The 14249-nt window shown below is 40.2% G+C and overlaps 2 long non-coding RNA genes across 2 annotated transcripts; one reads left to right on the top strand and one right to left on the bottom strand.

The window, feature by feature from the left end:
- The first annotated feature begins 635 nt into the window (after positions 1-635).
- Positions 636-3679, top strand: LOC134292107 (uncharacterized). Its single transcript, XR_009999468.1, has 3 exons — positions 636-2167; positions 2236-2308; positions 2383-3679. It is a non-coding gene; the product is annotated as an uncharacterized LOC134292107 (long non-coding RNA).
- A 1081-nt stretch (positions 3680-4760) lies between these two features.
- LOC134292106 (uncharacterized) lies at positions 4761-6124 on the bottom strand. The gene is made up of 2 exons (XR_009999467.1): positions 5233-6124; positions 4761-5160 (listed from the first exon to the last, which is right to left on the bottom strand). It is a non-coding gene; the product is annotated as an uncharacterized LOC134292106 (long non-coding RNA).
- Positions 6125-14249: the final 8125 nt, after the last annotated feature.

Here is a 14249-nt window from a genome sequence, read left to right as displayed (position 1 = left end):
CTACGGTTCGTTGATGCTGCACCGGAGCCGGATCCTTCGTCGGATCATTTCTGCAACAGGAACTGATTTGATCTTTCCGGTAGTGCTGATTTCGGTGAAGTTTGGAGCATCTTTCCAGCAGGAACTGGTTCGATGTATCTTCCCGGTGGAGCCAATATCAGTTAAGTCCGGATTACTTCTGCAGCAGGTACCGGTTGGATACATCTTTCCGGTGGTGCCAAACCTGTTGTAGATAATAAAAAACATACAATTTAAGCCGTTGTAACAAAAAATATACAATATGTACTTACTGAGAATGGAATAATCGCGATCGTGGTTTGTGACACGCCATGGTTTTCCCTAAGGACACTTGAGGAACAAACTAAAAACATGAGCGCGGATAACTTTATGACTTCCAAATAATAATGGCTGGTCAAGTTAAATATTTTATTAAGTCCTAAGAGTACTATCAGGGTCTTGGTATTCACGGGAACCAATATATACCGCAAATGCAGCGGATTGCATATTAAAAATGAAGCAATGTATATTTTTTTATGCATGACAATGTTTAAAAGAGTGAAATGAAAAATTATTATTAAATAATATACTAAAAAGATTAACCATTTTTCTCCGTGTAGCTCACCGTCGGCAGAGCAAACAGTCACATCAGGTAACACAAAACACGAATGAATGAATCGTGCACCCTTCAGAAACAGTTTCACCCATCCACCAATAACACAGTGAAATCGTTATTTTCCGAACCGCGAGACATTTAAAAATATACAATTGTTAAGGAGGAGTAAAAATTATTTCGTTTTAGATATAAAACAATAAATTAATCTCAAAGAAAAACCGTTTGAGAAATTATTTTCCAGTTAGCAAGTCTGTTGTATTGTAAAATGATAGATTGCGCGTGCGGAATTAGTATGAGCAAAATGGTTGAGAACCCTATTTTGGGTGAACCACCTGAATGAATGTTTAGGTAATTCAGTCAGATGAACGATCCGACAGTCGATTGTGATTTCGGCTGAGTTTCATCTAGGCTCTGGTCCGGTGCGGATCGCGCGTGTTAGAGCTCTAGAGGTTCCTTTTAGTTTCGTCGCGGTACAGTTCCGTAAAAAGAATGTGATCGAAGATTTTCGGGTTTTTTTAGTGTCGTCGCGTTTCGCGTAAATCATAACTTTTCCCAATCATAGTTGGGGTTCAAATAGTTCAGTTCCGTCGCGTTTAGAACCAGAAGATTTTTCCGACAAGTAGGAAGTGAGTAGAGTTGGCTAAGTGAGAAAAAGAAAACAATTTTCAACCGCAGTTGTTGAAGTACAATTAGTTCGTTCGTTAATCGTTAAATGAAGAGAAAAAAATAACCGATAATTTACCAGTAAATTCTGGAGTCCATATTTAGTGTAAATAAAGAAAAGAAAATTTTGAGAAGAAAATTAGTGTAAGAGAAAATTATTTTTGATCCGCCATATTGCCGTAAAAAAAAACAAGATTCAGTAGTGTCGAAGCATCAAAAAGCATCGAAAGAGTAGTAGTGATTTGTAGCTGTAAGGTGTCGTACATAAGCGAAACAAAAGAATCGTCGACTGTTGCATCGGAAGGTGAGTCAGATTGAATGCCGCCTGCAAATGTAGTAGTGAAATTGGTAAAAATGATATGAATTAATTTGTCGTAGAGAATGAACTAGTGAAAAATATTCAGTATTACTTTAAATTCCTAAGGAATCTCTATGAGTTTCCCATAATTCCCTTAAAATCCTATCCGAAAATTTTAATTAAATTTATTTGCTCAATAAATTTAATTAAAATTTTCTTTCCCGTAACAGAGGGGTAATGTAACAATAAATGATCGCGCTACAAAAAGAAGCCAACTGATTTTGTCGCGCGACATCAGACGTTGCGTTCCGTCGTGTCGCGCCAAGTGCATTATCGCGCAACGAATACCCGATGAAATGAGGGTGCAAATATATCCATCTCACTTATCACAAGTTTGGCAAACAATATTGAATTGGACCTTTAGAATTCGGTCCGCAAAAGGAGGTTTTGTAATACTCCGATCTTTGAACCTTAGTTCTTTCCAAATTGGCTTTCGAGCAGAGTAGTTCAGTAGAAGAAAAAGTTGTGTAAAAGGCTGTTGTAAAGGGTTCTGTGAACCCAGACAAGGGAGAAGAAGAATACCAACTTGCAAAGTGAGTGATGTGGAAAGTTATACCAAAATGTTTATCATAACGCTAATTCTATAATATTTCCTAATTAGAACTGCTCCAAATAAGCAATCATAGCCAAGTTTGGCAAAGTAAAGTGTGAGGAGATACAAGTGTTGAGAACAGGTATGAAAAGTTAATGAAACATGCTGACGACAAATAAGTTAAGCGAAACTGGTGTGTGTCCAATTCGTGCGAAGGTCAAACCTTCGAACGAAGGTTTTTTTTGTGTAGTTCCAGATTTTGGGCGTTTAAGGAGTTGGAAGTATCCGAGGTGGGTTTAGAGCGCCTGTCGCGCCTCGCGCCGCGTGGTTCTAACCCGCGCTGCCCAACCTCGTCAGTGTCCGTAGGAGGTAAGCGTCACCATCTCCGAGCTATTGGACCCAATCAAGTGTCAGACGAAGACGGCAGCCATCGCGCTGCTGTGCCGGTCGTGCTCACCGACCACGTTCGCCGTAAGGATCCCGAGTCACGATCCTGAGTTAGTGGCATCCGTCTACACTAAGATTGTCTGTGCATGTTCATCAGTCCGTAGGGGCACCACGCTAACTGCCCTGAGTAAGTGGACGCAACCGTTCGCATCGACCAAGCATCTTTCGTCGTTGACCGAGCTCACCGGTCGGCGGTGGTCCGTAGGGGTGCATAGTACCGCGCTCTGAGCTAGTGGACCAGCCCGAACGGTTGTCATCGTTCAGCTCGACTTGGAGTCGAGCATCCTCGCTGAACCAACTCGCTTCCATCTGTCAAGCATTCCTTCCAAGCCTGAGATCTGCAACCAAGCCTGTAACCGCAAGCAAAGTGCAACTGGAGAAACAATTCCCTCGGCGGTGTTGGACGATTCCGAACTCGCAACCGCGGCACACAAGCTAAGTCTGCGTTCCGGCGCGGACACCCGCCACTGGCACGGCCACGCTGGGGGTAGTTCTTCCAACCGCCTGCCGTTCCTCTTCATCGGATCGCCACGCCTACCGACTGCACTCCGTGCGGCAAGGATTGTCGCGTCGCCAGATCATCATGTCGTCAGCATAACACAGGTTAGACCTTTTTCTTGTTCTCGTACACACTCTAAAAAACATCCAAACAAAATCCAAATGATTACATGAATACAAACCATTGTTAAACATGCATAAATATTATTTTGATTCAGTCAGTGAGCAAATATGACTTAATGTGAGCGAAGCTCAATTTGGTAAGTTCAGCTTGGGTTACGGTTTCGTATGTTTTCGCCATAATTGAGGTTTGGTTGAGTTCAGCATTGTTTATCTACTTTGGTATATGAGTTTGGATCGCGTCCGCCTTACCTGCCCTGAGACAGCTAACCGGGCAACAGAACGTGTGACTTCGTAACAGTTCCTTCAGAACTGTTGGCGCATAAACGGAGTCATTATTAACAGCAGAAAGGCTGAGGATTGTGACAGTTGGCTACTTTTAGTAGGTTGGTCAGTTTTAAGTTTCGTGGTCCACTGTTACCTTCCTAGTGTACACTTCACGTTACAATGTATACGAATCTTGAAGTGAGAAACGATTTATGGTTCACTCTCTCTTGGCTGGGTTTTTAGAAGGAATATTTCCATAAGTTCAGATTGTGCATGGGGCCAGTTCTAAACGCGCTATTCTCCTTTGCGGCTCACAAGTGTCGAACATTGGGGAAACTCACAATTGTTTCTTAAGTATCCCAATCGAAGTCCGTAACAGCCCTTCTCCAGATTTGGCAGGTGTAGCGCGAACAGACAGTCGTTCAGGTGCCCTTGCGATGGATGTTACATGAATTCCGGAATCTTTCCGGATCTCATCCCGTGCAAAAATCTAACACTCCAAAGACAGTTTACCCCAATAAGGCTACGGTTTATCCATAATCTTGTCCATAATCGCCCATTACTCATAATATAATGCACGGCGTGTGTATGGGAAAGGTTTATAACAAAAAAATGGGCATCGTCAAATTTTTCGCTATTCAAAAATAGAGGCTTTCAGCTTTCATTTGCACGGTCCCTCAAAAAAATCCACCGAGGGATCTCGAACAATTTTTCCAGAATACTGTTTTCCCCCATACAAAATGAACGGTTCCAAATTAATCCCTATTTCTACTTAACAAACATACCCAATTTTTGTATGAAAAAGTTCCCCCGATGGAATATTTCGATGTTGGGCTTGAATGAAAGCTAGTAGCGTCAACTTTCATGTAACGTAAAAATTAGCGATGCTTATTTTTTTGTAATAAATTTCTTCTACCAGACACACCGTGAATGTACTTGGGTTGAAATTTCATATTCTGGAAGAAATTTCGCTTTTTTAATTGTACATATTACGTTAATGACCCGATTTTGTCAGCCCCTTTTCAGAACACATTTTTTGCTCTCCCCAAAAACCTGAATAGTTTTTCAAACTTTTTATCCCTGCATCTTCTGCATTTAAGCTGTAGTTTGATGATAATCATGAATGAATTGGTAGAAGTTGGACCGTAAGATAATGAGAGCAAAAAGTTTGTCACAAAATGGGGCTGACAAAATCGGGTCCTTACTGTATTTTGATGCTTAATTTCTACGGGATTTCTAAAGCAAAAGAGTATAAAATCAAATTCCGTTCTGCATTTTATTTCGCGCAAACCAAAATACATTTACATAATGATTATTGAAGCAATGTGAGGCCTAGTCGAGAACGCACAGCACATCTTCATGATCCGGTGGGTTGTCGATCTCTTATTCCTTCGGTCGTGTTGTTTATTGCTCTTCTGAGGGAAAGCCTAGTCAAGAGAGGGTGTACTCATTTGATTTTAGTGTAGGTACTGATTTTAGTTGGCAGCATGATCCGAATTGTAAACGGAAACATTGGCATCGCCTTTTCCTGCTGCGTTGGGTCTCCTCCTCAGTGGTCGAGTTTCAAGTCGAATTCAGCTCGTCAGAGTTGGAAAGAACTGGCTGCTTCACCAATTCGTGACTAAATACCATTTCAATGCGCTTCCGTCCTTTCTATTTGTCCTAATAAAAAAAGATTTAATCCAAACTCACCCATTTCAACAAAGAGTAAGAATATTCTAGATGCGAACTTACGATGTGTCATCCTGTTCCAGTTGTGTTGCTATTTCTCTCCGGCCGGTCAATTTCAAGGGCGTCCATTCGCGGATCAGTACAGTTTGGGTTCGATCACATTCCGATACGAATTTTGTTCTATTGAATGGTGAGGTTTCGAGATTGGTAGATATGGACTGCAACAATCAACGAACCGCCACTTTCTCGAATGACGTTTACGATGAAGTGAAAAACCAATGCTACTTCGATTTTCCTTGTTGAAATAGTTCGACTTCTCGCCGCAAGTAGGCGCTCTTGTTGGATGGTTCTGTTCGCCAATCAATAGTATGGGAAAAGCTAGAGTTGGGCATCTTGTACTTAAAAATCTTTGATATTTGGTAGCATTCAGTATGGATTTTTCGTTGTGGGTGGGAGTTGGGTCCCACTGCTCAGATGTGCGTGCTATTAGTCGTTGAAGCTTAGCGTTTGTTTTGCGTTCGTTTTGACGGATGTTTCGTTCATGCGATTGCTCTTGAGTGGTGAAAAACCTTGCATAGAGCTCCACCGGGGAGTGGGTGGTGATCTCTGATTTGATGCTATCTCTGCTGCGCTGGAGATGTTTGATCTTGTAGAATGTATGTTTTATTTCAACATTCAGCAGAGATTTTTTGAAACGCTCTACAATGCGCTGTAGCTTGTTGGTGTAGGGGCTACGTTCTTCGAGAATTGGATAGACACATTTTAGCGAGTTGATTATGTGTGCTGGAAAAACTCCTCGGCGACGACATTGTAGGAGGAAGTTTTTCCGTACTAGCGCGTTGCTATGTTTGGTGTTGAGCGACGCAAACTCTTTAAACAATCGTGCAGTGCTGTGATCGTACGTGTTGTTAATATACATGAAAAAGCTGGGTTGTAAATCAGCCATGATTGATTTAGTATGGGATTTTACGACTGGGAACTTGATGGAAAAGGGAGATGGCTTTCTCAGTCTTTGATTCAAGAACGATTTTTATCTACATTCCCGACGTTTCGGCCTAGGGATTTGGCCTTTTTCAAGGGTCGCTGAAAACATGTATTTTAACATTTATCATTTAACATTTAACATTGAACATTTAACATTGAACATTTAACATATAAACATTGATAAAAACTCACTAGTGTCTACCGTCTATCGTTTGTGTAGTTTTTGCATATAGAATGCTCTTCTGGGTGGCTTTTCATGTACTGTGTAGTAGAAAATGTGGGGTACAATTTGATTGTTTTATGGGAAATTTTACCTAACTTACTACGTGTTGTTATTTTAGATTTTTAATTTTTGTATTATACACTGTGCACTGGTAACGACTGTTTTAAAAGAATGGTGGAAATTTTTCTTTAGGGGAGGTATTGGTCATTTTAGGGTGTGTTCTCAGTTTTGTGGAAGATGATTTTGAACCGTTTGTTCTGTTGACATTTGTTCTATGGTAGTGGTGGTGTGTCGTTTCCGACTATTGGACTTTTTAATAGAGTGTAGAAGTCCAGCATACGTCGTGCTTAGACCATCGACATCGGTACGGTGGTTAACTGTGTTGGATCTACTGGCAATATGGCACATTTCTAGTATGGGTAATTTTGCAGTTCTGTTTGTTCTATCTAGGATTTTTGGTTGTGTTGTGTTGAACATATGGTTATTTTCGATAATGTGTTTCATCACTGCTGTTTTTTCTCCTAATCTGATCATCTCTTCATCTGTTTGTGTCTTGTTGTTTTGGATATGTTTTGTGTATTCGTGTATATTGCTTCTGTGTCCGTTCATACGTGTTTTTAATTGGTTTCTAGTCATCCCCACTCCGAACGTACATCCATCCACAACAGATCCAATAGCAGCAGCATCCACAAGCAATCAACAGATCCAGAATCATCCATCCACCGAGTCTCTCCAATATAGAAGCCTTCCTTTCATCGCACATCTCAGCCCCACAATCGCCAGCCTACTGAAAAACGATTTTCCTCAAGTAAGAATAGCCTACAAAACACTAAAAAACACAAAAACGATATTAAGATCGGTAAAAGACCCTCTCCCCATACTTGACCAGCATAATGTAATCTACAGTCTAAGCTGTGAAAACTGTCAACAAACCTACATTGGGATGACTAGAAACCAATTAAAAACACGTATGAACGGACACAGAAGCAATATACACGAATACACAAAACATATCCAAAACAACAAGACACAAACAGATGAAGAGATGATCAGATTAGGAGAAAAAACAGCAGTGATGAAACACATTATCGAAAATAACCATATGTTCAACACAACACAACCAAAAATCCTAGATAGAACAAACAGAACTGCAAAATTACCCATACTAGAAATGTGCCATATTGCCAGTAGATCCAACACAGTTAACCACCGTACCGATGTCGATGGTCTAAGCACGACGTATGCTGGACTTCTACACTCTATTAAAAAGTCCAATAGTCGGAAACGACACACCACCACTACCATAGAACAAATGTCAACAGAACAAACGGTTCAAAATCATCTTCCACAAAACTGAGAACACACCCTAAAATGACCAATACCTCCCCTAAAGAAAAATTTCCACCATTCTTTTAAAACAGTCGTTACCAGTGCACAGTGTATAATACAAAAATTAAAAATCTAAAATAACAACACGTAGTAAGTTAGGTAAAATTTCCCATAAAACAATCAAATTGTACCCCACATTTTCTACTACACAGTACATGAAAAGCCACCCAGAAGAGCATTCTATATGCAAAAACTACACAAACGATAGACGGTAGACACTAGTGAGTTTTTATCAATGTTTATATGTTAAATGTTCAATGTTAAATGTTAAATGATAAATGTTAAAATACATGTTTTCAGCGACCCTTGAAAAAGGCCAAATCCCTAGGCCGAAACGTCGGGAATGTAGATAAAAATCGTTCTTGAATCAAAGACTGAGAAAGCCATCTCCCTTTTCCATCAAGTTCCCAGTCGTAAAATCCCATACTATAACATTTTGTATGGGATGTCTGGAACCCAAATATTGAACGCATCTTTGAGCTGACTAACTCTATTCCGATTCTAGCTAATTGTTAAATGGTTCATCCCGGTAGTCTAAACTTTAAATTATCTGTTTCAAATTTATTGGAATGTCATTTTCAGGTTTAATGAAAATTTCAGAAGGATTTTAGAGGGGTTCTCGGAGTGTCAGTGAATTTGAAGAAGTTTCATGGAATTTCAGACGTAATTCAAGGTTTTTCAGGGTTTTAGTCAATATCAGGAATATATCCCCTGGAACACCATGAAACTTCCTGAAATCCCTTACTACACCGCTGTAACGTCAATGGGATCCCCTGAAACCCTATGTAATCCACTGGAACTCCTCTGAAACTCACTGTAACACCTCTGGAGCCCCATGAAAACCCCCCGGAGGCACCTGAAACACCCCTGGAAACCCTTTGAAACCCACTGTAACACCCTGAAACGTCACTGAAACCCGCTGAAACACATTGGAACATCTTTGTAGCCCTATGGAACGTCCCCAAAATCCTATCAAAACCTGTGAAGTGCCACTGACACCCATTGTAACATACTTGGGACACCTTGAAACCCCATGGAGCATTCCTAATATTTTCTGGAACGCCCCCGACTCCCCTTCAAAGCTCCTGGAACGCTCCTGGAACACTCCTGAAATCTATTGAAAACCCCTGGAATGCTCCTGAAACCCACGTTACTTGCTGGGACACCCTGTAAAGTCCAAAGGAAAGTCCCTGAACTCCCATGAACCCATGAAACCTCCTGGAATACTCCTGATACTCAGGAACTTCCTGGAACACTTTTTAAACTCGTCTAAAACCTATTGAAACCTTATGGAACATCTACGAAGCTAACCGTAACACCCCTGAAACCCCTGAAAAAACTGCTGGGATGCACATGGGACCCCTGAAACCCCCTGGAACACCTATTAAACCCTCTTTAACCAGGGTGTCTTTGGAATTCTTTTGAAATGCCCCTAGGACTCTTTGTAACCTCCTGAAGCGTCTCTGGAACTGCATGGAATGCTTAAGAAACCCCAAGGAAAAATTATTTAGTCCCGTAAAACCCCGTGAAGCTGTCTTGATCGCCCCTGAAATTCCATAGGAATGCCGGCTGGACCCCCTAAACCTCCTCTCCTGCAACACTCCTGTTGCGACCCCACATGATTGTCATTAGACAAGCTGACAGTGTAGGTTATGCCAGTGTTATCAACATGTACATCATAGATGCACAATAAAAGTGTGATAAAGAAAAATAATTGATCTATAAAAATAAGAATAAAAAGTTATTTTAAAAAATGCGAAGCTCAAAGGACATCCTTCCAGTTCTTGTAATTATGGTGTAATTTTGATGTTTGTGATCGATTTGTCAGCAAAGCTTATGTCGTTACAGCAATTTCTTAAAATAATTTTGGAAATTGTACAATTTTTGTGTCATTAGCGATACACAGTTCTTTAAGGAAATATACACGGTGTTCAATAAGTTCGGATACACAGTAAAATTGAATTTATTTCCCATCTGTAATTCAGTTTTGCAAAGCGAATGTATTAATTGAAAGCTCACGTAATACTGATCAAATACAGTATATGTTTTGAAATAAACTGTCCTTTATCCTTTTGTAATAATTGCAAATGTGTCTCAAGTTCCTTTTGGCCGGCACGCACGTCTGTCATTGGTATTTCATCTAGTTTTTATTGAGTAATGGTGTTAAGTTAAATCAAATTAGGTTGTTGTCCTCAGCATTAGTGGTAGCAACTATGGCCATACGAAATAATCTATAAGATTCAGATTGGATGAAATACGGACTCATTTTATTTTGATCTTTAAAATTGCTAAAATTGCCGCTGTACCTGGTTTAATGATTTTTGTTTTGTCAAAAAGCAAGACTGCGTTATATCTCAGTTTAATCCATAGTTATCTTTTCCAAAACTTGATTATATTCCTATTGTGGCAAATTTGAAGCAAAATTGGCTTTATATAATGTTTTTATGCCTTTTTCATAGATTTGAGCACATTTTGACTAAACTTGCAAATTTATCACCATATCATCACTGAAATAGCAGTGTAAAGGTTTTGCCTATTAATTTAGTTATTTTAATATAGTATAGTGAGATGTAAACTCAAAAGTCAACGTTTTAGACTTCTGTAGCTTGAGCAACTTATCGAAAATTATTCCAGCGTGCCGGAGCTAACAAACTTTAGATACATCTAAGGCTTATAAAAAAAAAGTAGAAAAAAACTTTATTCAAAACCATATACTATATTTGATCAGCGCTATATGACCTTTCAATAAATACATTTACTTTGAAAATCTGAATTACAGATATGAAATTAATTGAAGTTATATGGTGTATCCGAACTTATTGAACACCCTGTACATAACCATTCCATGAAAAAAGAATAGACTCGAAAATCAAAGTGCTCCGATATTGCTCAAATTCGGTAGGAATGTAATAATTACAAATACAAGCTCCTCCATCTGGAAATTTCAACCATGATTTCTTCCTGAATTCACCCTTTCCTATTAGGAATTCTTCAAGAGTCTTCTGAGAATTTTCAAGGAGTTTCTTCTGAGGTTCTTTCTTTTGAAAATTCCAAGATTCCTCAGGTGTTCCTTCCGGGGTTCTTCCAGGTATTCTTTCCTGGATTCCTCTAGAAGTCCATTCTGTGATTCCTCAAGCAGTTCTTTCTGGGATTTCTCAAGAAGCTCCTTCGGAGACGCTTCCAAGCGTTCTTTCTGGGATTGATCCAGAAGATTTTTCCTGCATTCCGCCTGTGATAGTTTGGTGACAATAATCATAACTAAGAAGGCCATGCCGTTGGTGAAGATGATTATCATTCGATCTGTCAAGCCGGAGTGTAGCTCACCGCCAAAAATTTCTTGCGCAATTCTCCCATTAAATCTTATCGGGATTCCTTCTGGAAATCCCACTAAAATTTTCTTCATGAAATACTCCCATACTATCTTCCGGAGTTCCTTCAGGAATTTCACCTTCATTTTCGTCCAGCCATCCTCCCGTAAGTTATTTCCTCTATTGCTTAAGAAGTTTCTTCCAGACATTCCTACAGAAATTCCAGAAGCTATTTCTGCATTCTCTAACATTCTTTTTATGATATTCCTCCAGCATTTTTGTATAAATTCCTGCAGATGTTCGTTCCGAGTTTCCTTCAAAAGCTCCTTCGAGGATTACATTTCTCCAGGAATTCTGTCTAGGAATACCGGAAAAAAATACTTTTGAACACCTTCCAAAAGAAATCCCATTCCCTTAAGGAACCATTATTGAAATCTCAGAAGAAACTCCTTGAAAAATCACAAAAGAGTCTTGAAGAAGTCCTAGAAGGAAAGAGTGAATTCTGGACGAAATTTCTGCAAGAATACTGGAAAGAAATCATGGTTGAAATTCCCAGAAGGAGGTATCCTTGAAGGAACTCTTGGATGAGCTTTAAAACTTGTTTGTTAAAGAAAATAACAGAACGTATATTTTCAGTGCATGCTTCCCAAAGCTACTCCTCAAATTTATGCTGGAACTGCTCTCGACAGGTCTCCAGTTAGCCTAGTGGTTAAGGCTATGGATCGCCCATCCGGAGACGGCGGGTTCGATTCCCGTTCCTGTCGGGAAAGTTTTCTCGATTCCCTGTGGGTATAGTGTATCATTGTACTTGCCTCACAATGTACAATTTCATGCAATGGCAGGCAAAGAAAGCCCTCCAATTGATAACTGTGGAAGTGCTCAAAAGAACATCAAATTGGAGAGAAGCAGGCCAAGTTCTAATGGGAACGTAGAGCCACACAGAAGAAGAAGAAGAAGAAGAAGAAGAAGAAGAAGAAGAAGAAGAAGAAGAAGAAGAAGAAGAAGAAGAAGAAGAAGAAGAAGAAGAAGAAGAAGAAGAAGAAGAAGAAGAAGAAGAAGAAGAAGAAGAAGAAGAAGAAGAAGAAGAAGAAGAAGAAGAAGAAGAAGAAGAAGAAGAAGAAGAAGAAGAAGAAGAAGAAGAAGAAGAAGCATCCAGCAATTTCTTCCAAGCTTGGGTTTTGAATTTTCTTCCAGATTTTTGGTTATGTACTCCATAACATTTCTTCCGTGATATGTTCAGGAGTTATCGTTGATATTTGTCATCTCTTCCAAAGGGTTTTCAAGGATTTTTCTTGGAGTTAGTCCCAGGGCTTCTTGTTATGCTTAACCCTTCTCAGATTTCTTTCAGAGGTGTCCACGAGATTCTCCCAGAGTTTTCCTGGCAGCACTACCGGAATTCATTTCGAGATTCTCTATGAGTGGCTCCTGGAATACCCTAAAAGTTTCTTCTGGTATTTGTCTAGAAGTTCATATTGTGAACTTTTCACGTAGCTTTAGAAATTTTCTCAGAAATACTTTTTACTGTCTAACCGGGACTTGCAGATTTTCTCTCAGTATAACGCCTGGAAGTCCTGCTGAGAAATTCCAGGAAGGAATTCTAGTGAAATCCCATGAAATACAGTAAGAGGAATTCCGAGAGCAACTGTCGGAGAAATCTCTGGCAGAAACTCCAACAAGAAATTCAAAAAGAACTACCAATAATGAACCACTTAAATTCTTATCAAGAAATCCTAAAAAACTTGTGAAAAATTCTCAAATAATACCGAGATGAAATAACAAAGAACTTCCTGGAGGATCTCTCAAAGCAACCGAGAGAAAAAATCCGAGATAATCTGCGAGAAATACATGAAAGAACTTCTGCCGACCGAGATCTCTGCAACTGATAAACTCCTGTAGGTAGAAATTCCGATAAATTCTTCAGAAATAATGTCGGAAGAAAATCTTGGAAGAACCTGTAGAAAAAATGTACGGATGAATTTAAGTGGAACTCCGGGATGTGGTATTTCTGTGTTTTCGGTATTCAGTATGATAAACAAGAAAGAAACTTTGTCATGTGAGTCACAGAAATTCTTTGTAGAGTTGCTTTTGAGCGCCACTGCAGCTCGGCCTCAACGTTCAAAGCGGGTACCTTTCAAAGCACATCTCTGCCAGAGCGTATCCGAAACTCCTAGCGTAGCTAGCACATATTGACGCCAGGAAGCACATCGAGCGAGCTCCTCCGCATGCACTTTACGCCAGTCAATACCTAGTGTTGGTTTTTGGGGAACCTAGTTGCAAAAAGCTTCACTGGATAACCGAAAGAGTTTACCACTCTCTTCCGTAGCAGCAGCAGTCTACCGGCTGACTGCGGGGGTGGAAGGCAGCACCAGTAGATGATGTTGTGGTAGCATAAAATTTGTACGCCTGGCATCGTTGCTCACACACCCACTCCGGTCCCACCCGCCACGCGATGGCATGGCAGCAGCGTCGTCAGTCGATTCCGAGGCAATTGCACAAGTTCAAACTCACCAGTGAAACTTCTCCCCGCTTCCTCACATTTTGGAGCAACTAGCTGCCACCAGTAGTGTATGGCCCACAATAGTAAATGTGTATGAGGTTTCCCGAAACCAAAGCACACGGTTCAGTCAAGAACATGCTTCCTTTGGAAGGTCTGGAAGAAGCATGGTGGAACCCATTACCCGGCCAGGATAAAGTTAGTTTCCACCTCGTAAGGATGTGGCGGTTGAGTTTGCTCTGTATATGCAATTATGGGAAGAGGGGTTTTAACCGTACCAACTGATTTTGTTATTTTTAAGCAAAATTTAGCACCGCCTCGGGAGATAGACAGATTTTGGATGGCCACCGCCAACCACAGCAAAAACTATAACGAACTACTACATATACCCGTAGACTGCTGCAGTGGACGATTGCGAAAGTTTGGAAGCTTTCGCTAGTATCGGAGACGTCTATTATAAATGTTTAATTTTGCCGAAGTGAATCAGATTCCATATTGGATTCGATTAGCTGGACTTGAAATTTTGTGGAAACGAAATGAACGACGGAATTCTATTGATGCGTACACTGTACGCATATGACCTCCACTTTAGCATCCCATTCTACATCATTTACGACTTTGTGTTGACTGGATAATGGATAGTACATATATTTTATTTGACAAAACATCCCTTCTTCCAGGC

Source organism: Aedes albopictus, chromosome 3 (genome assembly GCF_035046485.1).
Source record: "Aedes albopictus strain Foshan chromosome 3, AalbF5, whole genome shotgun sequence".
NCBI classification, from domain to species: domain Eukaryota; kingdom Metazoa; phylum Arthropoda; class Insecta; order Diptera; family Culicidae; genus Aedes; species Aedes albopictus.
Note: the sequence above shows the minus strand (reverse complement) of the source record. Positions and strands in the feature narration are given on the sequence as shown.